The 26,108-nt window shown below is 43.5% G+C and overlaps 1 non-coding gene and 2 pseudogenes across 1 annotated transcript; all 3 read left to right on the forward strand.

The window, feature by feature from the left end:
• The first annotated feature begins 8,520 nt into the window (after positions 1 to 8,520).
• LOC120364874 (U2 spliceosomal RNA) lies at positions 8,521 to 8,711 on the forward strand. Its single transcript, XR_005580004.1, has one exon. It is a non-coding gene; the product is annotated as a U2 spliceosomal RNA (small nuclear RNA).
• Positions 8,712 to 11,003: 2,292 nt separating this feature from the next.
• Positions 11,004 to 11,634, forward strand: LOC101035647 (prefoldin subunit 3-like; annotated as a pseudogene).
• Positions 11,635 to 23,055: 11,421 nt separating this feature from the next.
• LOC120364882 (U2 spliceosomal RNA) lies at positions 23,056 to 23,230 on the forward strand (annotated as a pseudogene).
• The last annotated feature ends 2,878 nt before the right edge of the window (positions 23,231 to 26,108 follow it).

Consider the following 26,108-nt stretch of genomic DNA (forward strand, 5'->3'; position numbering starts at 1 on the left):
AGACTCCATCTGAGATAATTAATATTAAAAAAAGAAACGGTCTTACTAGTATGAAACAAGGATCAATATTGGTTCATGGTCAAAGTTGATGTCTACAGACTATGCTGGAAGGCTCAGAATCAGAATCTGAATTGGGAAAGCAGGCTCAATGCACAAATGAGCCCTGGGCCCACAGATGCTGACCTTTATGAACCTCTAACACTTTATGAAACAACTAAACATCCCTATCAATAAAAGAAGACAGCATCATGTTGGAAGCAGTAAGTAGTGTTTGAGACTGACTGAAAATGGCATTAGCCTACATTCTTACTACCCAACTGTGATACAGCAGCATAACTGTCACCTGAGAGCTTGTTAACATGCAGAATCAAAGTCAACTGCAGTGGCTCATGCCTATAATTCTAGTACTTTGGGAGGCCAAAGCAGGAGGATCACCTGAAGCCAGGAGTTTAAGACCAGCCTGGGCAACATACTGAGACCCCTGTCTCTATAAAACAATGAAAATAAAAATTAGTCTAGCATGGTGGTGTGCACCTGCAGTCCTAGTTACTCAGGAGGCTGAGGCAGGAGGATCACCTGAGCCCAGTTCAAGGCTGCAGTGAGCTATGATGGCGCCACTGCACTCAAGCCTGGGTAATAGTGCAAGACTCTGTCTCAAATAAATAAAAACATAAATAAGTAAAATGCAGAATCTCCACTCCGTCAGATGCACTGAATCAGAATCTGCATTTTAACAAAGGCACCAGGTGGTTCATGTACACATTATGGCTGAGAAGAACTTCTCTGAACTTCCTGCATTCTTGTGGTTCCAAAGGCAATGATTTGATAAGCACAACTTCCTGTTCATGCTGGCAAGTGGGGTAGTTAGAGCAAACCCATGGCTGGCATCCTGGACACTAAGTGTTCACATATATGGGTCAACAAAAGCAATTATAACAACTGCAGAGGCTGGGCACGGTGGTTCACACCTGTAATCCCACACTTTGGGAGGCCGAGGTGGGTGGATCACTTGAGGTCAGGAGTTCAAGACCAGCCTGACCCACACAGTATAACCCCAACTCCACTAAAAATACAAAAATTGGCCAGGCACAGTGCCGGGCACCTGTAGTCCCATATATCAGGAGGCTGAGGCAGGAGAATTGCTTAAACCCAGGAGGCAGAAGTTGCAGTGAGCCACGACTGCACCACTGCACTCTAGCCTGGGCAAAAAGGGCAAAACACTGTCTCAAAAATAAAAATAAGAGGCCGGGCATGGTGGCTCACGCCTATAATCCCAGCACTTTGAGAGGCCGAGGCAGGTGGATCACCTGATGTCAGGGGTTCAAAACCAGCCTGGTCAACATGGTGAAATACCGTCTCTACTAAAAATACCAAAAATTAGCCAGGCATGGTGATGCATGCCTGTAATCAATCCCAGCTACTCAGGAGGCTAAGGCAGGAGAATTGCTTGAACCTGGGAGCTGGAGGTTGCAGTGAGCTGAGATCGTGCCATCACACTCCACCCTGGGCAACTCCATCTCAAAATAAATAAATAAAAATAAAAAATAACAATTGCAGAGCATTTAGCATCATGCAAGGTGCATAGGAGCCACTTAGAAAGTCGCTTCTTGGTCCATTTTATGGGAAGAATCATGAGATTACCAGGCCTCCTCACTTTCCTCAATTTGAGTTTAAGAAGGTAAGAGTTGAGATTTCAAAAACTGCTGTCGCTGACTTTCCCTCTCACCACCTGGTACAGAGAAGAAAGCTGGTTTTCTCCCTCTGCCCTCTCATTTGGCTTTTCTCTGGCTCTCCTCCTTGTTTCTCTTTCTTCCTCAATGCACTCACCTCCCCCAGTACCCCCCAACACACAAACAGTTATATCTTCAAAGTTGAAGAAATGTGAAGATCCATCTCTTTTGATTAGGGCCCAGGAGAGAAGTTTCTGCAAAGCCATTTGCGTTAATCGCCACATTAATTTCTTGTCCCAGGGCAAGCTCAGCAAACCCGAAAGTCTTCCTGCAGGCAAACACCAGCAAGAACCGGCAATGGGCTGGAGGTTCAGGGTTAGTGAAGTGGCAATGACAGTGCTGGAAAGGAGCCTGCTAATGGCTTCCGCACAGGTGTTCAGCATTATAGGATGTTAATTGGGTAACAGGTGGAGGCACAGAGGGTGGAGTGAGCAGCAGCGTGAATAGGGCAGAAACTGACTGCCATAGCCTAATTTCAAACAGAGTGGAATTTTCCTTCTCCTTACTGCAGGTTAGAATTAGGAAGCTCAGTCCCAATAGAATTGAACAGAACATCATCATGTACAACAGCTAATATTTATTGCTGCTTTCTAAGTGTCCAACAATGAGCTAAGTACATTGCATGTTTTATCCCTAATCTGCAAAGCAATTCTACACAACAGGTATGAGATCTTGGCTGTAAGAATGCGGAAGCCAAGGCTCACAAGATGAATAATTGCTCAAAGGCACACAGCCAGTACGTTGCAGAGCCAGCATTCTCTTCTGCTAAATCGTCTGTGTACCATCTTCTATATCTTTGTTCTTCTTATGAGAGGCAACAAGCCTGTTAGATGCATATTGGTCACCCTCATTTAGAGTGTTGTCCTCCAGATCAATCCTCTCAACTGATGAAAGCCTAGAAACCATGTGAGAACTAACTAAATCTGAGATGGTCAAACTACCACCCAAATCCAAGCCTACCCTGTTTTTGTAAATAAAGTTCTATTGAGGCTGGGCGGTGGCTCACACCTGTAATCTCAGCACTTTGGGAGGCCAAGGCAGGCAGATCATGAGGTCAGGAGTTCGAGACCTGCCTGGGCAACATGGTGAAACCATGTCTCTACTAAAATACAAAAATTTAGCCGAGCTTGGTGGTGGGCACCTGTAATCTCAGCTACTTGGAAGGCTGAGGTGGGAGCATTGCTTGAACCCAGGAGGTACAGGTTGCCGTAAGCTGAGATTGTGCCACTGCACTCCAGCCTGGGAGACAGAGCAAGATTCCATCTCCAAAAATAAATAAATAAATAAATAAATAAATAAAGCTTTATTGCAAAAACAGCTATATATTTAAATGCTGTCTGTGGTTCCTTTCATGCAACAATTGCAGAATTGAGTGGTTGCAGCACAGACTGGAAGGCCCACAAAGCCTCAAATATTTTGTATTATCTGCACATTTACAGAAGAAGACTGCCCACCCTTGGGCTACATAAATCATTGCCCTTGAGCATAATTGCAGAGACTCTGAATCACTACTATTGTGAATCACTACTCACCACTGCTGAAGAAATTGGAAGTGTTTGGCCTGAAACAATGAAAACTCAAGGGCACTTACTTGACATCATGTAGAAGTGGATTTGTTTGCAGGTCAATGGGTGGAAATTTCCAAGATGTCTTTTCTGGCCCAGTCTAAAGAATTGTGTTTCGAAGCCGGGGACGGTGGCTCAAGCCTGTAATCCCAGCACTTTGGGAGGCCGAGGCAGGTGGATCACGAGGTCGAGAGATCGAGACCATCCTGGTCAACATGGTGAAACCCCGTCTCTACTAAAAAAAAAAAAATACAAAAAAATCAGCTGGGCATGGTGGCATGTGCCTGTAATCCCAGCTACTCCGGAGGCTGAGGCAGGAGAATTGCCTGAACCCAGGAGGCGGAGGTTGCGGTGAGCCGAGATCGTGCCATTGCACTCCAGCCTGGGTAACAAGAGCGAAACTCCGTCTCAAAAAAAAAAAAAAAAAATTGTCTGTTTCTAATGTTTAGGAATTAACTTATAGGACAATGAGTTCTTCATTGCTGTAACTATTTAAATAGCCAAATGAGCATCCATCAGAAATGTCATAGAAGTTGTCTTTCATGACCTCTATGATCCTTTACAACTCCTGTGATCTTTTGATTTTGCGAAGCTCAGTATTACTAATGAGCCATGGAAACTTTTTTTTCCTGAGTCCCTGTGCCCTAGTCTACTAGATTAGCTCATCATTCCTCTCTCCCTTCACACCATAAGTATAATAACACTTAAGTCATCAAGTGTCAGTAACGACTAAGCTACTGGGCCAAGTGCGGGGGCTCACTCATGCCTGTAATCCCAACAATTTGGGAGGCCAAGGCAGAAGGATGGCTTGAGGCCAGGAATTCAAGACCAGCCTGGGCAACATAGTAAGACTTCACCTCTATAAAAATGTATTTTAAAGTAGCCAGGCATGGTGGTGCATGCCTGTAGTCACAGCTACTCGGGAGGCTGAGACAGGAGAATCACTTGAGCCCAGAAATTCAAGGCTGTATTGAGTGACTGCCTGCACACCAGCCTGGGTAACAGAGTGAAATCCTGCCTCAAAAAAAAGAAGGAGAAGAATAAGCTAGTGCACTCACCTTGGCCAGGCATGGTGGCTCTCACCTGTAATCTCAGCACTTTAGGAAGCCAAGGCAGGCAGATCATCTGAGCCCAGAGTTTTGAGACCAGCCAGGGCAACATAGGGAGGCCCAGTCCCTAGAAAAAAATTTAAAAATTAGTCAGGTGTGGTGGTATGTGTCTGTAGTCCCAGCTACTTGGGAGGCTGAAGTGGGAGGTTCACTTAAGCTTGGGAGGTTGAGTGTGCAGTGAGCCACGATTGTACCACTGCACTCGCACCTGGATGACCAGAGCGAGGCCCTGTCTCAAAAAAAAAAAAAAAAAAAAAAAAAAGTATCCACCTGTAAATGCCCCTCTTTTTTTTCCAAATTCAACAATAAAAAATTTTTTAAACCAGAAAGACACAATTGCAATCAAAAACAAGATTAATGTATTCATTCAATTAATATCTATTGAGTGCTACTATATGCAGTATGTCAAATGCAGGGGCTGAAGCCGCAGGTTTTTGACTCCTGGTCTGGAAACAGAGGTGGCTGAGAATCCAAGCCCTGTAGAATAACAAGGAGGAGGGAGAACTAGAGTCAAGCTCAGAGGGAAAGGGAGTTGGAGAAGCTGTGACCAAGAGCCAAAGCTATAGTTTACATAAAACTTATCTACGCACAGGAAAAAGAAGAGAGGCTGAGAAAGAGGCACACGTGGAACCTGGACCCAGGCATTGCTGGATCCAAGATAAATCCCCATTATCACTGACAGAGAGGAACCCTGATCTGTGAGCACAGGACCTAATGTCCAAACTGAAGGTTCTGTTATCTACCCAAAGTGAGACTCCATAATTAAAAAAAAAAAAAGAAATCATGTATTTTGCAACAACATGCATGGAACTGGAGAACACCATCTTAAGTGAAACAAATCAGACACACAAAGACAAATATTGCATGTTCTCACTCATAAAAAATGTGTACACAGGTCATAGAGAGTGGAATCATAGGATCAGATATGGTGCTTCACACTGATAATGCCAGCATTTCAGGAAGCTGAGGTAGGAGGATTACTTGAGCCCAGGAGTTTGAGACCAGCCTTGGCAATATGTCGAGATCCCGTTTCTATGAATTTTTTTTTTTCAATTAGCCAGGACTTGATGACACATGTCTGTGGTCCCAGCTACTTGGGAGGTTGAGGCAGGAGGTTGAGCCCAGGAGGTCAAGGTTGCAGGGAGCTGTAATCATGCCACCACACTCCAGCCTGGGTGACAGAATGAGACTCTATCTCAAAAAAAAAAAAAAAAAAGAGTGGAATGATAGATATTGGAAACAGGGAAAGGTCGGGAGTGGGAGGCGGTGGATGATGAGAAATTACTTAATGGGTACAGTGTACATTACTCAGGTGAACTAAAAGCCTTGACTTGACCACTGCACAATCTATGCATGTAAGAAAATTGCATTTGTACCCCATAAATTTATACAAATAAAATAAAAACTAAACTGGAGGTTTCAAGTAGAGCCCATCACGAAATGACAATCTGGGATGAATATCAGCAGAAAGGAGGGAACTCTCATTCAGAAACCTAACTTTACACTTCACATCACTCTAAGATTGTTCTGTCATTTACACTTTGTGGAACGTGAATTCAGTTTCCAAATGTTGAATTTGTTGGCTGCTTTTCAAATCATGAGAAAAAAATAAGAAGAGACAAGAAAATAAATCCTGGCCGGGCGCGGTGGCTCAAGCTTGTAATCCCAGCACTTTGGGAGGCCGAGGCGGGAGGATCACGAGGTCGAGAGATCTAGACCATCCTGGTCAGCATGGTGAAACCCCGTCTCTACTAAAAATACAAAAAATTAGCTGGGCATGGTGGCGCGTGCCTGTAATCCCAGCTACTCAGGAGGCTGAGGCAGGAGAATTGCCTGAACCCAGGAGGCGGAGGTTGCGGTGAGCCGAGATCGCGCCATTGCACTCCAGCCTGGGTAACAAGAGCGAAACTCCGTCTCAAAAAAAAAAATAAAATAAAATAAAATAAAGTAAATAAAAATAAATAAATTCTAATAAAATGTAAGTAATAGAAAAAACTTAACACGATTTTTAAGTAATTATACTTAATGCCTCAAAAAGACAATAGAGTCAGGCACGGTGGCTCACACCTGCAATCCCAGCACTTTGGGAGGCCAAGGCGGCAGATCATTCGAGGTCAGGAATTTGAAACCAGCCTGGTCAACATGGTGAAACCCTGTCTCTACTAAAAATACAAAAATTAGCTAGGCATGGTGGCATGCGCCTGTAGTCCCAGCTACTCGAGAGGCTGAAGCAGGAGAATCACTTAAATCCGGAAGGTGGAGGTTGCAGTGAGCACTCTAGCCTGGGCAACAAGAACAAAACTCTGTCTCAAAAAAAAAAAAAAAAAAAAAAAGACAATAGAAAGAATAATATTAAGAAAAAATAAACAATAAATTATGAAACAACATAAATGAATCTCATCCTGTTGTGGTAGAGAATAAAAGAGACAAAGCTCATGTCTGTTTCTTGGGTGCTTCCTTCCTTTACTTGCTGAGGTCTTTGGCTCAGTTCAGTTGCATTTCCATCTTTATAGGAGGATCGTAGCTGGCCAGACCCACTAAATATTGTTATGCCAAATCAGAACAGAGTGAATAAGGGAGAAAAGAAGAAAAGAATGAGAACGGGGCAGATGCATGGCTTATATCTATAATCCTAGCACTTTGGGAGGCCGAGGTGAGAGGATTACCTGAGGTCAGGAGTTCAAGACCAGCCTGGCCAACATGGTGAAACCCTGTCTCTAATAAAAATACAAAAAATTAGCCAAGTGCAGTGGCACACACCTGTAATCCCAGCTACTCAGGAGGCTGAGGTGAGAGAATCCCTTGAGCCCCGGAGGCAGAGGTTGCCCACTGCACTCCAGCCTGGATGACAGAGCAAGAATCCATTTAAAAAGAAAGAAAGAAAAAGGAAGGAAGGGAGGGAGAATGGTAGGGGCCAAAGCTGTGGGTGGGAAGTCTGTCTAAAGAAGGCTGTAAGGCATTTGAAGTGTTGCTACCATCTACAAATTCCCTATCACGTGCGAGTAAACTACTTTAGTTGCTGCAGTGTACAGAACTTCCCTGATACTGGAGAAAAAGGATTGTGGCATAATATGCATAACTTTAACTTAGTTATTTTTAAATTCATTTGGTGAACCTCTTTCTAAAATGTATTACATATATTTCTATTTTCTGGCCAGGCACTTTGGGAGGCCAAGGCAGGTGGATCACATGAGATCCCAGCTACTCAAGAGGCTGAGGCAGGAGAATCGCTTGAACCCGGGAGGCGAAGTTTGTGGTGAGCCCAGATGCACTCCAGTCTGGGCAACAAGAGTGAAACTCAGTCTAAAAAAAAAAAAAAAATCCAAACATAAATGTTTATAGTAGCTTTATTTATAATTGCCAAAAATTAGAAGCAACCAAGGTGTTCTTCAATAGCTGAGTGGGTAAACTGTGGTGCATTCATATAACGACATACTATTCAGTAATGAAAAGAAATGAGCCATCAAGCCACAAAGACACGGCAGATAACTAAATGCAAACTGCTACGTGAGAGAGGCCAGGATGCAAAGGCCATGTGCTGTATGATTCTAACCACATGACATTCTAGGAAAGGCAGAACTGTAAAAATTGTAGTAAGATCAACTGTTGTCAGGGATTCCGCGGAGGATCAGGAAGAGCGGGATGAATAGGTGAGCCATGGGATTACCAGGGCAGTGAAACTGCTTATTCTGTATGACATTGCAATGATAGACACATGGCAGGTATCTTCCGCAGACCCTCTCGCCTTCGCCCCCAGTCTCTTTCGGTTCCGTCTTTTCCCTCGTTAGAGACAAAGAAGGAAGTTGTCCCCAGCGGAGTCCCAGCTCTCCACGCGGAGGCGGCCCCGGGGGCGGAGTCAACCGCAGAGGCCACGCCCTCGGGGAAAGGGAGGGGCATGCAAATTTGAAAATGAAAGCCCGGGAACGCCGCAACAATCTCGGGTGTAAGATTTCCCTTTTCAACGTGGAGAATAAGAAATCAGCCCGAGTGTATAATGGCATCAATAGTGGTGTGGAAGAGATCAAGGGACTGAGACGAGGAGCGAGGCTGGAGCTCTCACCGCGACTTGAATGTGGACGACAGTGGGACCGTGACTGCGGGGGCGAAGGCCACGGCATCGCTTCTCGGCCTTTTGGCTAAGATCAAGTGTAGTATCTGTTCTTATCAGTTTAATATCTGATACGTCCTCTATTCGAGGACAATATATTAAATGTATTTTTAGAGTCGGGAGATGGAATAGGAGCTTGCTCCATCCACTCCGCGCATCGACCTGGTATTGCAGTACTTCCAGGAACGGTGCACCCCCTCGGGGGACACAATCGATTAAGAAAGTTAGAAATCAAAGCGTTTCCAAGCGGTTTGCTTGTAGTTATTATGCAGTTCCCCTTGGTTAACAGTATTTTTATGTTTGTTACTTCCTAGGATCGTAACAAATTCTGGATCCTTTGAGGTACTTAGATTTTTTTTAGTTTGACATTTCAGGTGATAAGGTTCATTAAAAACCGAGTTTACCAGTTAACTAGTTTGGTTTTAACTTTTCTCTTTCCTTAAAACATGTAATTTCTGGGAAAAATGATTTTCCCAAAGGACAGGATGAGAGGATATTTTCAGGCAGCCTCTGAATGCCATGGAGGTCCTGTCTTCCTGCTTAGAGTAGAGGAAATAAAATTTTCAGAGAAAAAAGAAATTATCTCAATTCTAACATCCCGACACAAGGGCTATAAATTGGTGGAGAACTATCCTCTCCCAGCACATTGATTCTAGCTTGAGGCCTTGGATTCAGAGAGAGAAACAGAGATCTCTGTCTACTCTCAGGATCATACCTGACCTAAGCTAATGCTATCAAGCCCAGGTAGGAAAGAATGATGTTAGTCCAGTCCTCCCAGAAGCAGGTAGGACAGGGTTAAGCCTAGAAAGGCTGTTGTTTTTGTTTTAAGGGCAATACTTGTTCAAAAAAAAAACCAGCAGTGGGGAAAGGAAGGGCAGGAGGACAAGGCTAGAAACACACTAAGATAATGATTTAAGAAACAGAGAGGGCCAAGCATGGTGGCTCACGCCTGTAATCCCAGGACTTTGAGAGGCAGAGGCAGGTGAATCACCTGAAGCCAGGAGTTCAAAACCAGGCTGGCCAACATAGTGAAACCCCATCTCTACTAAAAATACAAAAGCTCGACCAAACTCCCAACTACTCCAGGAGGCTGAGGCAGAAGAATCACTTAAATCCGGGAGGCAGAGGTTGCAGTGAGCTGAGATCACGCCATTGCACTGTAGCCTGGGCAACAGAGTAAGATTCTGTCTCAAATATAGATAGATATAAATATAGATAGAGATAGAGAGATAGAGATATATACCTCATAATCTTACAATAAATTTTCTAAATCAGATAAATTAATGAAAACCACTAGAAGTCAACAACTACAAATGTTTGAAAAACAGAAACTTCCAGGTCAGTAAACTATTTCAGAACACTAAAAAAGAAAGTTTACAATTTCTTTCCATAGAATCATTATTTATTGATACCAGATTTAATGCATATATCACAATAACATCAAAATTTATGGAATAATTTATGAACATCAATGCAGAAGAATAAATTAAAAGTATTAATAAATAGAAGTCAGGAACTTATTAAAAAATAATGTACCAGAACAAAATAGATTTGAACCTGGAAAGAACAGCTAAATATTAAGAAACCTATTTATATAATTTACTAACTTAGCCTATTAATTGATCAAAGTAAAAACATGAATAAAATTGTATATCCAGAGATGCTATAAAATCATTTGATAGGCCGGGCGCGGTGGCTCAAGCCTGTAATCCCAGCACTTTGGGAGGCCGAGGCGGGTGGATCACAAGGTCGAGAGATCAAGACCAACCTGGTCAACATGGTGAAACCCCGTCTCTACTAAAAATACAAAAAATTAGCTGGGTATGGTGGCGCGTGCCTGTAATCCCAGCTGCTCAGGAGGCTGAGGCAGGAGAATTGCCTGAACCCAGGAGGCGGAGGTTGCAGTGAGCCGAGATCGCGCCATTGCACTCCAGCCTGGGTAACAAGAGCGAAACTCCGTCTCAAAAAAAAAAAAAAAAAAAAAAAAAAAAAAAAAAAATCATTTGATAAAATTAAACATTGGCTGAGCATGGTGGCTCATGCCTATAATGCCAGCACTTTGGGAGGCCAAGACAAGCAGATCAATTGAGGTCAGGAGTTCGAGACCAGCCTGGCCAATATGGCAAAACTCATGTCTACTAAATACAAAAATTAGCTGGTGTGGTGGTGCACGCCTGTAATTCCAGTTACTCGGGAGGCTGAGACAGGAGACTTGCCTGAACCCAGAAGACAGAGGTTGCAGTCAGCCTAGATGGTGCTAACACACGCCAGCCTGGGTGACGGAGTGAGACTCTGTCTCAAAAAAAAAAAAAAAAAAAAAGGAAACGTTACTTCTTGATTTTTAAATAATTCTTTCTTCATACAAGTACATATAGCCATGCCTACCTATACTTATTTTTGTGGCTGTATAAATTCTTAAGCCAAAGCCTGGTGTCAAGATAAATGGTGAAGTGCTGTAAACAATTCAATTAGGAGAACTCGAATCACCAAGATGGTGGCTGCAAAGGACAGTTGCAGCAAAGGAGAAATGGCCACAGGGAATGGGCGACGGCTCTACCTGAGGATTCCTGAGGCCGTGTTTGTAGAAGATGTAGATTCCTTCATGAAACAGCCTGGGAATGAGACTGCAGATACAGTACTAAAGAAGCTGGATGAATAGTACCAGAAGTATAAGTTTATGGAACTCAACCTTGCTCAAAAAGAAAGAAGGCTAAAAGGTCAGCTTCCTGAAATTAAACAGACTTTGGAAATTCTAAAATATATGCAGAAGAAAAAAGAGTCCACCAACTCACTGGATACCAGATTCTTACTGGCAGATAACCTGTATTGCAAAGCTTCCATTCCTCCTACCGATAAAGTGTGTCTGTGGTTGGGGGCTAATGTAATGCTTGAATATGATATTGATGAAGCTCAGGCATTGTTGGAAAAGAATTCATCGACTGCCACAAAGAATCTTGATTCCCTTGAAGAAGACCTTGACTTTCTTCGAGATCAATTTACTACCACAGAAGTCAATATGGCCAGGGTTTATAATTGGGATGTAAAAAGAAGAAATAAGGATGATTCTGCCAAGAACAAAGTATAATACTGGCAATTAAAAATGTGGTTTAGTTTTCCAAACATGTTATCTTAAATACCCCTTTATCCTTACAGGTTGACATAACTTTTGAATGTTTCAACAGCAAGAATTTTAAGAAAGATAAACACCATTTTGCCGGGCGCGGTGGCTCAAGCCTGTAATCCCAGCACTTTGGGGAGGCCGAGGCGGGTGGATCACGAGGTCAAGAGATCAAGACCATCCTGGTCAACATGGTGAAACCCCATCTCTACTAAAAATACAAAAAATTAGCTGGGCATGGTGGCGCGTGCCTGTAATCCCAGCTACTCAGGAGGCTGAGGTAGGAGAATTGCCTGAACCCAGGAGGCAGAGGTTGCGGTGAGCCGAGATGGTACCATTGCACTCCAGCCTGGGTAACAAGAGCGAAAACTCCGTCTCAAAAAAAAAAAAAAAGAAATAAAGAAAGATAAACACCATTTTATTTATTTAAAAAAACAAAATTAGTTTCAAATATTTTTGACATTGTGCTTTTATTTTCACATTTCTCAGCAAAGCTAATGCTATTTTAATTATTATTTTTGTCTGTCATAAGAAAACTCTTAGCTGAAATGGCCGAAAACTGTGAGACATGCTACGGAAGCTGAATGCCAGACACTAGGACAGTTTGCTTTTTCCCTTTCTTATTGGCCGATGTTACTCTCACTTGATGTGGTTAAACCATTTTAGAAGTAGAGAAGACAGAGCTGGGCACGGTGGCTCACGCCTGTAATCCCAGCACTTTGGGAGGCCGAGGCGGGTGGATCACGAGGTCAAGAGATCCAGACCATCCTGGTCAACATGGTGAAACCCCATCTCTACTAAAAATAGAAAAAATTAGCTGGGCATGGTGGCACGTGCCTGTAATCCCAGCTACTCAGCAGGCTGAGGCAGGAGAATTGCCTGAACCCAGGAGGCGGAGGTTGTGGTGAGCCGAGATCGCGCCATTGCACTCCAGCCTGGGTAACAAGAGCAAAACTCCATCTCAAAAAAAAAAAAAAAGAAGAAGAAGTAGAGAAGACAGACAGTTTGAATATTTGTAAAGCTGTTTTTATTTGGTATATGTAGGATTTAGCGATCCTGTGTTGCTACTGTCTTCTATAAATGGGGTTTCATGACTTACTGCTTAACAAATAACTATCTACTATGATAGGTTGGACATTTCAGGAAATGGTAATTTGCCTTGGTACACAGTTAAGAGGGCTATTAAGACAACATTTTTTTTTTTAACCTCAGATAAGTGCATAGTGTCTTTGCAGGGCCAACATAAGGGAGATCTTGGCCAAGGGGAGGAAAGTTACTCATTCAAAACACTTGGTTAAGGTGATTTTGTAGTTCTTAACAGTTCTCCAAAGCGTCTTGAACAGAAGTATTAAGATAAATGTAAATCTGCAATGGCTGAAAAGAGTTGTGAGCTTTTTTACTCATCATAAAACCTTACAGGAATAGTTAAAAAAAAAAAAAAAAAATCCCTGTTGAAAGCTACTATTACATTGGCCAGTGCTGGGTGGTACAGATTCTTATGAAAACATAAATGTGTTAGTTCATCGCCATGTAGTAAAAAGTAAGTATACTTATACAGTGTTTTGTACTTGTATTTCGCGGTATTAAAACAATGATGATGCTAAAAAAAAAAAAAATTCAATGAAAGTCAGAAACTAGACAAGTTTTTAAATTATTGTTATTTCTATTTAGCATGTATCTGGAAGTACTGGTCAACACAGTTAGACAAAAGAAATAGATATACTGGAAAGAAAGAAGCAAAATTATTTGTTGCAGCCAATATGATGTTCAGACAGCTAACTGTAAAACTATTAGAAGCAATAACAGAATTCAGTAAGGTGATTACGTAACAATAAATAGACTTTTAATAATAAATGTCTAAAAATAGACTTTTAAAATAATAATAGTCCCATCATATGGAAACAACAACATATTTTTTCCTACTAAACAATCTGTTTTCTTCCTACTAAATAAAAATAATCTTTCCCTGCTTGCAAGCTAAAAGTTTAGTCTGCCACAGTTTCATGGATGTTGGTAGAGAGGCAAGGCTCCTTACTCAGAAACAAAAGATTTTGTTACAGTAATTACAGTAGTCAGGCTACTAGCATTTTCTGTGACAATTTCCTGAGCTCTAGGTTACGCAGGCCAGGGCAAAAGAGGGCCAGGTGACACCTGTGCCTCCAGTGATCTGCACTACAGAACAAGAGGCCTGAGTTCAGGGAATCTGAATATTTTATACTAGACCTTAAACATGCCTGCCCTTTGTCACTAAGGGAGATACTAACTCTATCTTTTAAGTCTGTTTGCTGTACTATGTCCTTGAAAAGATAGTCTAGAACAAAGGCAAAAAAACCCAAGACATGCAGAAACAGGAAAGCCCCTGGAGAATTATTTCCCAACACAGCTTAGAGAAAACTTTAAATGCTACTTGGAGCCTAGAGCAGTGGCTCATGCCTGTAATGCCAGCATATTGGGAGGCCAAGATTGGTGGATGATCTGAGGTCAGGAGTTCAAAACCAGACTGGCCAATGTGGCAAAACCCCATCTCTACCAAAAATCTAAAAAAAAAAAAAAAAAAAAAAAAAAAAATTAGCTGGGTGTGGCAGTGCACACCTGTAGTCCCAGCTACTTGGAAAGCTGAAGCAGGAGAATTGCTTGAACCAAGGAGATGGAGGTTGCAGTGAGCTCAGATCACATCACTGCACTCCAGGCTGAGCCACAGAGCAAGACTCTGTCTACGAAAGAAAAAAAAACTACCTGGAATATAAATGAAGATTTCATAAATTAGAAGATCTACCCTATTCTTGGATAATACAAATAAATATAATGAAAGTGTAATTACTCCTAAATTAATCTATAAATGTAATGCTAATCCAACTAAAATACCAATCAGTGGAGCAAGAGAAACTGTCCTTTGTTGCTAGTAGGATTAGAAAACCAAGCAGCTAGGCGGGGTGTGGTGGCTCATGCCTGTAATCCCAGCACTTTGGAAGGCCAAGGTGGGTGGATCGCTTGAGGTCAGGAATCTGAGATCAGCCTGGTCAGCGTGGTGAAACCCCATCTCTACTAGAAATACAAAAAAAATTAGCCAGGCATGGTGGTGGGCTCCTGCAATCCCAGCTACTCGGAAGGCTAAGGCAAGAGAATCGCTTGAACCTGGGAGATGGAGGTTGCAGTGAGCCAAGTTCGCGCCACTGCATTCCAGCATAACAAACAAACAAATAGGAAAACAGTGCAGCCACTTTGGAAAACAGTTTGGCAGTTTCTTAGAAAGCTAAACATTGTCTTACCGTATGATCCAATAATCATGCTTCTAGGAGTTTACTCAAATGAGCTGAAAACTATGTTCACAAAAAAATCCCAAACATAAATGTTTATAGCAGCTTTATTTATAATTGCCAAAAATTAGAAGCAACTAAGGTGTTCCTCAATAGCTGAGTGGATAAACTGTAGTTCATTCCTACAATGGAATATTATCCAGTAATGAAAAGAAATGAGCCACCAAGCCACAAAAAGACATGGCAGAAACCATAAATGCAAACTGCTAAGTGAGAGAGGCCAGGATGCAGACTATATGCTGTATGATTCTAACCACATGACATTCTAGAAAAGGCAGAACTGTAAAGATTGTAATAAGATCAACTGTTGTCAGGGATTCCATAGAGGACCAGAAAGAGTGGGGTGAATAGGTGAGCCATGGGATTACTAGGGCAGTGAAACTACTTATTCTGCATGATACTATAACGGTAGACACATGACACGATGTATTTGTCAAAATTCATAGCATGTACATCCCAAAGCGTAAACCCTAAGGTAAAGTATGGCCTTTAGTTAACAATAAAGTATCAATTTTAATTACAGGATATTAATAATAGGGAAAACTGGCCGGGAATGGTGGTCATGCCCGCAATCCTAACACTTTGGAAGGCTGAGAGAGGAGAATCACTTGAGCTCAGGGGTTCAAGTCTAGCCTGGGCTACATAGGGAGACCCCCATCTCTACAAAAAAATTCTAAAAATTAGCCAGCCATGATGGCATACACATGTGGTCCCAGCTACTCCGGAGGCTGGGGTGGGAAGATCATTTGGGCCCAGGAGGCTGGGGATGCAGTGAGCCATGATCACACCACTACACTCCAGTCTGGGCGACAGACTGAAACCCTGTCTCAAAAAAAAGAAAAAGAAAAGAAAAAAAGAGGGCCACACGCGGTGGCTCACGCCTATAATCCCAGCATGTTGGAAGGCCGAGGTGGGTGGAACACGAGGTCAAGAGATTGAGACCATCCTGGTCAACAAGGGGAAACCTCGTCTCTACTAAAAATACAAAAATTAGCTGGGCATGGTGTCGCAGCCTGTAATCCCAGCTACTTGGGAGGCTGAGGCAGGAGAATTGCTTGAACCCACGAGGTAGAGGTTTCGGTGAGCCAAGATCACACCTTTGTACTCCAGCCTGGGTAACAAGAGTGAAACTCCGTCTCAAAAAAAAAAAAGAGAAGAAAAAAGAAAACCATGCTGTGTGAAAGGGAGACATATAGCAACTCTGTATTTTCTGCTCAATTTTTCTGTAAACCAAAAACTGCTCCAAAAACTTAATCTAAAAATAAAATTTACAATACCAATAGGCATTTTTCTTAATGTAAGACAATCTGATTACAAAGCTTACATTAAAAAATAACCATAAAATCCTAAGAAAGACCAATATCACCTATTAAAATATACTATAAGACCACAATAGGGCCAGGCACCATGGTTCACTCCTGTAATCCCAGCACTTTGGGAGGCCAAGATGGGCAAATCACCTGAGGTCAGGAGTTCAAGACCAGCCCGACTAACATGGAGAAACCCCATCTCTACTAGAAATAACAAAAATTAGCCAGGCATGGTGGCGCATGCCTGTAATCCCAAATACTCAAGACGCTAAAGCATGAGAATCACTTGAACCTGGGAGGCAGAGGTTGCAGCAAGCCGAGATGGCATCATTGCACTCCAATGGGCAACAAGAGCAAAACTCTGTCTAAAAAAATAAAAATTGGGCCAGGCGCGGTGGCTCACGCCTATAATCCCAAAACGTGGGGAGGCCGAGGCGGGTGGATCACGAGATCAAGAGATCGAGACCATCCTGGTTAACAAGGTGAAACCCCGTCTCTACTAAAAATACAGAAATTAGCTGGGCATGATGGCACATGCCTGTAGTCCCAGCTACTCGGGAGGCTGAGGCAGGAGAATTGCTTGAACCCAGGAGGCGGAGGTTGCAGTGAGTCGAGATTGCGCCATTGCACTCCAGCCTGGGTAACGAGAGTGAAACTCCGTCTCAAAAAATAAATAAATAGCCGGGCGCGGTGGCTCAAGCCTGTAATCCCAGCACTTTGGGAGGCCGAGGCGGGTGGATCACGAGGTCGAGAGATCGAGACCATCCTGGTCAACATGGTGAAACCCCGTCTCTACTAAAAATACAAAAAATTAGCTGGGCATGGTGGCGCGTGCCTGTAATCCCAGCTACTCAGGAGGCTGAGGCAGGAGAATTGCCTGAGCCCAGGAGGCGGAGGTTGCGGTGAGCCGACATCACGCCATTGCACTCCAGCCTGGGTAACAAGAGCGAAACTCCGTCTCAAAAAATAAATAAATAAATAAATAAATAAATAAATAAATAAAAATTGCCGGGCGCGGTGGCTCAAACCTGTAATCCCAGCACTTTGGGAGGCCGAGGCGGGTGGATCACAAGGTCAAGAGATCGAGACCATCCTGGTCAACATGGTGAAACCCCGTCTCTACTAAAAATACAAAAAAAAATTAGCCGGGCATGGTGGTGCGTGCCTGTAATCCCAGCTACTCAGGAGGCTGAGGCAGGAGAATTGCCTGAACCCAGGAGGCGGAGGTTGCGGTGAGCCGAGATCGCGCCATTGCACTCCAGCCTGGGTAACAAGAGCGAAACTCCGTCTCAAAAAAAAAAAAAAAAAAAATTATAAATTATAAATAAATGGACCACAGTAAATGAAATAATTTGGTATTGATACCCAAATAAGGAAGTAGATCACTAGAACAGTATAAATTATAGAAACAGATTTAAATGTGTTGGGTTATCTAGAACATGAGAAAGGTGTCATTTCTAATCAGAAGAGAAATGATTTGGTTGAAAACAGCTAGCCTCTCGAAAGACAATCAAGTCAAATCTCTATCTCACACTGTACGTAAAAATAGAATCTAGATGAATCACAAAGTTATATGTAAAAATAAGACAAAAAGTAATTTGTCTCAAAAAGTAATTTACATTGGAAGTCACACCTTAATCTTTCTAAGCAAAAAACAATCCCTAGAGCTTTAATTTTTTTTACGTAATATATTTTACATTTTTAGAAATCGGCATCAAAAAAATACCATAAAGTTGAAAGACAAAATATGGCTGGGGAAAACTATTTTCAATTTTTATCATAAAAAGTTTAATTTCCTTAACAGAAAATGGACAATGGACAAGAATATAACTATGGAATTACTATAAATACCTTTTAAGTATTTTTAAGCATTTGTAATTATTCAAGTACTTTATATACAAAGTAAAAGTACTGAGAAAGTACTGTGTTTATGTAACTATTTGTTATCATATTATCATATTTCCAAATAAGCGAATTAAAACTATAAGACACCATTTTTTGTTTGTCAGCTTGGCAAATTTCAAAAATTTGTATAATACTGTATTTACAAATGAATAGGCAGATATACTCTGTTGCTGAGAGTATAAATTGATACAACTTCTTTGGAAATAAATTTATCAATATCAAAGGTTTAAAGGCATGTATCTCATCTGTAAAATGGGAATGAAAAAAAAAAATCCCTTGATCCAGCTATTTCCTTTTTTCTTCTTCTTTTTTTTTTTTTTTTGAAAGACAAAGTCAGGCTCTGTTGTCCAGACTTAGTTCAGCAGCGCAATATCAGCTCATTGCAAGGGAGAGAGATGGTCTCCTCTCTCAGCATATATGTACAAGAATACTAATTAAAGCATCTTTTGTAATATAAAAGACTGGAAATCACTATATTAACTGTGATACAACCATCTAATGAAACGTTTTACAGATTCAAGTGACTCTCCTGCCTCAGCTTCCCAAGTAGCTGGGACTGCAGGCGTACACCACCACGCCCAGCTAATTTTTGTATTTTTTAGTAGAGACAAGGTTTCACTGTATGTAGGTCAGGCTAATCTCGAACTCCTGACTTCAGGTGATCTGCCTGCCACGGCCTCCCAAAGTGCTGGGATTACAGGTGTGTGCTACCATGCCTGGCCAGCTATTTCAATTCTATGCTTTTACCCCTCACAAATATATGTGCTCACATTGCTGCAGGAAAAGCCGCTGACGTAGCCCCTCAGACACCAGAGTGAGGAAGGAAGAGACTTGTATCTAGCTAGCTGTGGAGCACTGGTTGGCTTGTGTTCAAAAAAAAAAAAAGCCAAGCTCCCCCAAAAGCAGTGTCTCTCCCTTTTTAAAGACATATAACCAAAAGGGAAGCAGAAGTAAAACTGTCATTGCCCATTGGGTGGACATCTGACGTTACAGTCTTCGGCTTTCATTGATTTGCTAATTTACGTATGGTGCAGGAGGGGAAGAGTTACAGAAGTTGAACAAAGGCAGTAAATCACTTAGTGACGGAGGCATCTCTAAGGGTGTCAGGGAAGTATGTGACTCAGGGAAGGTCCTTGGGCAGTGAGAAAAACATCTGCAACACTTTCAAGGCTGGCAGATAACACAGACACCGGTTACACAGAGAGAGGTTATTTCTCAGTCCTCGGTCCCCACTGTGGCTGGCCTGGTGGGTCAGCGTCTTGCCTGATTACAGACTTTAATTCTGTGCTATTTTATCTCCCCTCCCCTGTTTGCTAACAAAGGACAGGCAAGAGAGAGAGATGGTCTCCTCTCTCAACATATATGTACAAGAATACGAATTAAAGCATCTTTTGTGATATAAAAGACTGGAAATTGTTATATTAACTGTGCTACAACCATCTAATGAAATGTTTTACAGCTCTTAGGCCGGGTGCGGTGGCTTATGCCTGTAATCCCAATACATTGGGAGGCCAAAGCTAGCAGAGCATTCAAGGTGAGGAGTTCAAGACCAACCCGACCAACATGGTGAAACCCCATCTCTACCAAAAATACAAAAATTAGAGGGCAATGATGGCACGTACCTGTAGTCCCACTCACTACTTGAGAGCTTAAGGCAGGAGAATGGTCTGAACTCAGGAGGCAGAGGTTGCAGTGAGCTGAGACTACACTCCAACCTGTAAGCAAAAAGGGAAGGGAAGAGAAGGGAAGGGGAAGGGGAGCAGGAGGAAAGGGAAGGGAAAGGAAGGGAGGGGAAGGGAAGGGAAGCAGGGAGGGAAGAGAAGGGAAAGGAAGGGGAAGGGTGGGGAAGGGAGGGGAAGGGAAGGGAAGGGAAGGGATGGGATGAGAGGGGAGGGGAGGGGAGGGGAGCAGGAGGGAAGGGAAGGGAAGCAGGGAGGGAAGGGGAGGGAAGCAGGGAGGGGAAGGGAAGGGAAGGGAAGGGAGGGGAAGAGAGGGGAGGGGAGGGGAGGGGAGGGGAGCAGGAGGGAAGGGAAGGGAAGGGAGGGGAAGAGAGGGGAGGGGAGGGGAGGGGAGCAGGAGGGAAGGGAAGGGAAGGGAGGGGAAGAGAGGGGAGGGGAGGGGAGGGGAGCAGGAGGGAAGGGAAGGGAAAGGAAGGGAGGGGAAGGGAGGGGATGAGAGGGGAGGGGAGGGAAAAGGAAGGGGAAAGGGAGCAAGAGAGAAAGGAAGGGGAGTGGGAAGGGAAGGGAAGAAAAGGCAAGGGAAGGGAAGAGCAGGGAAGGGAAGGGAAGGGAAGGGAAGAGCAGGGAAGGGAAGGGAAGGAGGGAGAGAGAGGGGAAGGAAAGGAAAAAGAAGGGGAGGGAAAGGGAGGGGAGGGGAGGGAAGGGAAGGGAAAAGAAGGGAAAAGAAGCGAAGGGAAGGAGAGGAAATGGAAGGGGAGGGGAGGGAGACTATATAGCTCCTTGAAAGAGTAAGGTGGTATTGTAAGTATGGCCACGGAAATATTTTTTTTTTTTTTTTGAGACGGAATTTCGCTCTTGTTACCCAGGCTGGAGTGCAATGGCGCGATCTCGGCTCACTGCAACCTCCGCCTCCCGGGTTCAGGCAATTCTCCTGCCTCAGCCTCCTGAGTAGCTGGGATTACAGGCACGCACCACCATGCCCAGCTAATTTTTTGTATTTTTAGTAGAGATGGGGTTTCACCCTGTTGACCAGGATGGTCTCGATCTCTTGACTTCATGATCCACCCGCCTCGGCCTCCCAAAGTGCTGGGATTATAGGATTGAGCCACCGTGCCCGGCCGAATACATTTTAAAGCTGTAATTTCAAGGGGAAAAAAAAATAGATTGTGCAAGATGGTACCATTTATGTAAAATGGGGGGCCACATGTATGTGCTTCTCTACATGCATTAGAAATAGCTACACAATGGACATCTGAGGTTCCTTAGCTTGCAGTATCACTCCATCTGTCCTTACCTTCACATGGCATCCTCCATGTATGTTTGCCCAAATCTCGAAGGAGGATATTCTTCATATTGGACTGGAGCCTAAACAGAACTAAAAAAAAAAAGAAAAAGAAATAAATAGCTACACAAGGAATGAAAAAAGAACCAGTTATTGTGATTGACTTTAAGGTGGGGTGGTCCAAGAGTCAAGGATAAAACATTCACCTATCTTTTTACTATGTGCATTTATTGTTTGAGAGAGGGAGAAAGAGAGTAGAGATGTTTCCTAGTCTGGAGTGGTTTGGGGAGGTCCCCTGGAGGAGGTGAATTTAAACTGTTTTTAGAAGAATGGTAAAATCAGAGGAAGCATAAATGAATTTGAGTTATGCAGCCTGCGACCCAGGCATCAGCTAGCTAAGTATCAGGTAATTTCAAAACACAGACAAGGGGCCCCCAGTTCCAGGGAAAACCCTGCACACATGCCTGGCTGAGCCTCCTGGGTTCTGAGAGAGCAAGAGATCGGCCCTGCTGCTGGATAGGCAGGTAGGACTGCAGAGAGGTTACTACTCAGAGGACACAGAGCAAAAAGGAACAGAGCTTCCTTCTACTGAAGGTCCTTACTAACAGTGAGAGCTTGGTCAGGCATTCATTCAATCACTCATTAGTTTACTTCTTTCCATTCATTTCAATAAATATTGCGTGTCTACTTTGTCCAAGGGTCTGGAAAAGCAGTTATAAGGAGGAAAACAGACGTCAATAGAGCTCACAGTCTAAGTGGAAAGACCAATACTGAGCCAGCAATTTTACAGTGTGTTGTGAAAAGGGTGCTTTGGGAATAATAGATAATCCCTCTAATAGGTTTAACTCTTAGTCCACAGAATCAAGGGTACAAGAAATGCTGACCCGCCATCCTTTATCAAACCAGCACTTTGGGAGGCCGGGGCGGGTGGATCACCTTAGGTCAGGAGTTGGAGATCAGCTTGGCCAACATGGTGAAACCCGTCTCTACTTCCTGCCTGGCAGAGGAAGGCCAGTCCCTGCCCTGGGAGGCCCCTCCAGGCCTTCTGCTTCCCCGACTCGGAACGGGTCCCTGGTCTAGCACGTACGAGGCTGGTCTCCCGCCAGCTGTTGACGAACTAAAGGCCCAGCTTAGCCTCGGCTCCTCTAGTGATGAAGCCCTGGGACCTTTCCTTTCTCCAGGAAAACGTGGACCACCCTCCGCCAACAGGTGGCTTCTACAGACCCCTCTCCCCCTCGTCCCCACCCCGCCAGGGGTCTCAATTGTCTTTTCGCTGGGTTAATACAAACCAGGAAGTCCCCCTCAGCCGATCCCCGGCTCCCCAAGCGGAAGCGGGCCCCCGGGGGGGCGGAGTCAACCGCGGAGGCCACGCCCTCGGGAAAGGGCGGGGCATGCAAATTTGAAATGAAAGCCCAGCCACGCCGGAACAATCCCGAGTGTGAGATTTCCCTTTTCAAACGTGGAGAATAAGAAATCAGCCCGGCCGGGCGCGGTGGCTCAAGCCTGTAATCCCAGCACTCTGGGAGGCCGAGGCGGGTGGATCACGAGGTCAAGAGATCCAGACCATCCTGGTCAACATGGTGAAACCCCGTCTCTACTAAAAGTACAAAAAACTAGTTGGGCATGGTGGCGCGTGCCTGTAATCCCAGCTACTCAGGAGGCTGAGGCAGGAGAATTGCTTGAACCCAGGAGGCGGAGGTTGCGGTGAGCCGAGATCGCGCCATTGCACTCCAGCCTGGGTAACAAGAGCGAAACTCCGTCTCAAAAAAAAAAAAAGAAAAAAAAAGAAATCAGCCCGAGTGCGTAATGGCATCCATAGTGGTGTGAAGAGACCCTGGGAATGAGGCCAGGAGCGAGGCTGGGCTGGAGCTCTCACCGCGACATGAATGTGGAAGAGAATGGGACGGTGACGGTGGGGACAATAGTGATACCATTGTTTTTCGGCCTTTTGGTTGAGATTAGATGTAATATCTCTTCTTAACAGCTTAGTATCTGATACGTGCTCTATCCAAGAAGAACATATGAAATGCACTTGTGGAATTGAAAGATTGTGTAGGAGATTGACCTATCCACTCCATGCACTGTTTCCAAGAACGGTGGATCCCCTCACGGGGTACGATCTGTTTGTAAAGTGTGAATATAAAGTATTGTGGAGTAGCTCTCAGACCTGTTTTTAGAAGGTGATGTAAGAGTCTGGTCTGCTGTTGGCATACGATAGATTTCCCAATACTTCGATTTTCACTGTAACTATAACTGCCAACAGAGCATGTTCAAGGTTTCTAGATTTCCTTGGATCTCAACGGGATAATGAGTAATTGTGATCACTTAAAGGAATGGGGTGCACCAGTTGCCCAGCCTGGACTTGGAAGTCTTCCTTTTTTTAATTTTTGTTGCATTTTAGGTTTGGGGGTACATGTGAAGAACATACACAATTGTTGCATAGGTACATACATGGCAGTGTGATTTGCTGCCTTCCTCCCCATCACCTATATCTGGCATTTCTCCGCATGCTATCTCTCCCCACCTCCCCACCCCACCACTGTCCCTCCCCTATTTCCCCTCAGCAGACCCCAGTGTATGATGCTCCCCTTCCTGTGTCCGTGTGTTCTCATTGCTCAACATCCGCCTATGTGAGAACATGCAGTGTTTGATTTTCTGTTCTTGTGCCAGTTTGCTGAGAATGTCACTAAAAATGTCACGAACTCATCGTTTTTGATGGCTGCATAATATTCCATGGTGTATATGTGCCACATTTTCCCTTTCCAGTCTATCATCGATGGGCAATTGGGTTGGTTCTAGGTCTCTGCTATTGTAAAAAGTGCTTCAGTGAACATTTGTGTGCTTGTGTCCTCCTTTTTTTTTAATGTAAATTCTGGGATACATGTGTGGAACATGCAAGTTTGTTGCATGGGTGTGCATGTGCTATGGTGCTTTGCTGCACCTATCAACCAGTCATCTAGGTTGGAAGCCCCACATGCATTGGGTATTTGTCCTAATGCTCTCTCTCCCCTTGCCCTCCAACCTGCGTCTGGACCCGGTGTGTTATGTTCCCCTCCCTGTGTCCATATTCTCATTATTCAACTCATTGTGGGTGAGAACCCGCAGTTTTTGGTTTTCTGTTCCTGTGTCGCTTTGCTGGGAATGATGGTTTCCAGCTTCATCCATGTTCTGAAAAAGACATGAACTCATTCTTTTTTATGGCTACATAGTCATTCCATGGCGTATATGTGCCACATTTTCTTTACAGCCTATCATTGATGGGCATTCGAATTGGTTTAAAGTCTTTGCTATTCTAAATCGTGCTGCAATAAACATACGTGTCCATGTATAAAAATTTTTTAAAAGTTCAGATTTTGAAGCATTTTAGATTTCAGATTAGGCATAATAAACTTGCACTGATACATGCTACAAGGTGGATGAATGTTGGAAACATTATGCCAAGTGAAAGAAGCCAGACATTAAGGATACATATTACATAATTCAATCTATATGGAATGTCTAGAAGAGGCAAATCTATATAAACACAAGGTAAATTAGTGTTTCCCACGGGCTGGGGGTGAGAAAGAGAAGGATAGAGAGTGATTACTGATGTGTTTGGGATTTCTTTTGGAATAATGAAAGTGCTCTAGAATTTAATAGTGTTAATGGTTGCATAATAATAGAACGAAAAACTACCAAACCGTATACTTTAAAAGCATGAATTTTGGCCAGGTGTGGTGGCTCACAGCTGTAATGCCAGCACTTTGAGAAGCTGGGTAGGAGGATTGCTTGAGATCAGGAGTTCAAGCCCAGCCTGGGCACCATGGCGAGACCTCATCTCTATCAAAAATGAAAATAAATTAGCTGGGTGAGGGGGCTTACACCTGTAGTCCCAGGTACTTGGGAGGTGAGGTGGGAGGAGAGCTTGAGCCCAGGAGGTCAACACTACACTGAGCCACACTCATGCCAGTGCACTCCAGCCTGAGCAACAGAGTGAGCCCGTCTTTGAAAACAATAATAATAAAAGAATGAATTTTATAATATATGAATTCACAACACAAAAAAATGGATTAGAAAGAAATCAGGTCAAGTCTAACTCTGAATTCCCAACTCACTAGGCTGGTGGGCATTCAATGGAGTGCAATGGGGCGATTTCTGCTCCCTGCAACCTGTGCCTCCTGGATTCAAGCAATTCTCCTGCCTCAGCCTCCCAAGTAGCTGGGATTACAGGTACCCGCCACCACCATGACTTGAGTTATGATTGTATCACTGCAATTCAGCTTGGGCAACACAATGAGTGTATTTGTTTTCACACTGTTGATAAAGACATACCCCAGACTGGGAAGAAATAAAGGTTTAATTGGACTTACACTTCCACAAGGCTGGGCAGGCCTCAGAATCATAGCGGGGGGTGAAAGGCACTTCTTATATAGGAGCAGCAAGAGAAACGGAGGAAGAAGCAAAAGTGGAAACCCCTGATAAACCTGTCAGATATCTGAAACTTATTCATTATTTATCATGAGAATAGCATAGGAAAGACCGGCCCCCATGATTCAATTACCTCCCCCTGGGTCCCTCCCACAACATGTGGGAAGTTGAGATTTGAATGGGGACACAGCCAAACCACATCAGTGAGATTCTGTCTATAAAATATTTTTAATTAAAAAAAAGTATATATATGAGCTCAGAAACCAATACCCCAAAACATGATAAAATATGCTGAATTTAAGAAGCCTCAAGGTCTCTTTGATCTTCCCCTCTCCACTGTCTCTCTCAAGCTGAAGTTCCTTTTATCTGCTTAAGATTCAGACCCATCAAAGAGAATAACTTTTTTTTTCATTTTCCTCCTTGTTATTGCACCATCTATTGCTGAAAGGGAGACCAGGATGTGACCACACCTGAGCAGACCTTTTCACGAGTACAGTGACTATTATGGCAGGAATATAATGACAGTATAATGACCCCAAGAATTATCTACATTCCAAAGAAAACTATTTACAAGTTAA

This window comes from Saimiri boliviensis, chromosome 6 (assembly GCF_048565385.1).
Source record: "Saimiri boliviensis isolate mSaiBol1 chromosome 6, mSaiBol1.pri, whole genome shotgun sequence".
NCBI lineage: Eukaryota > Metazoa > Chordata > Mammalia > Primates > Cebidae > Saimiri > Saimiri boliviensis.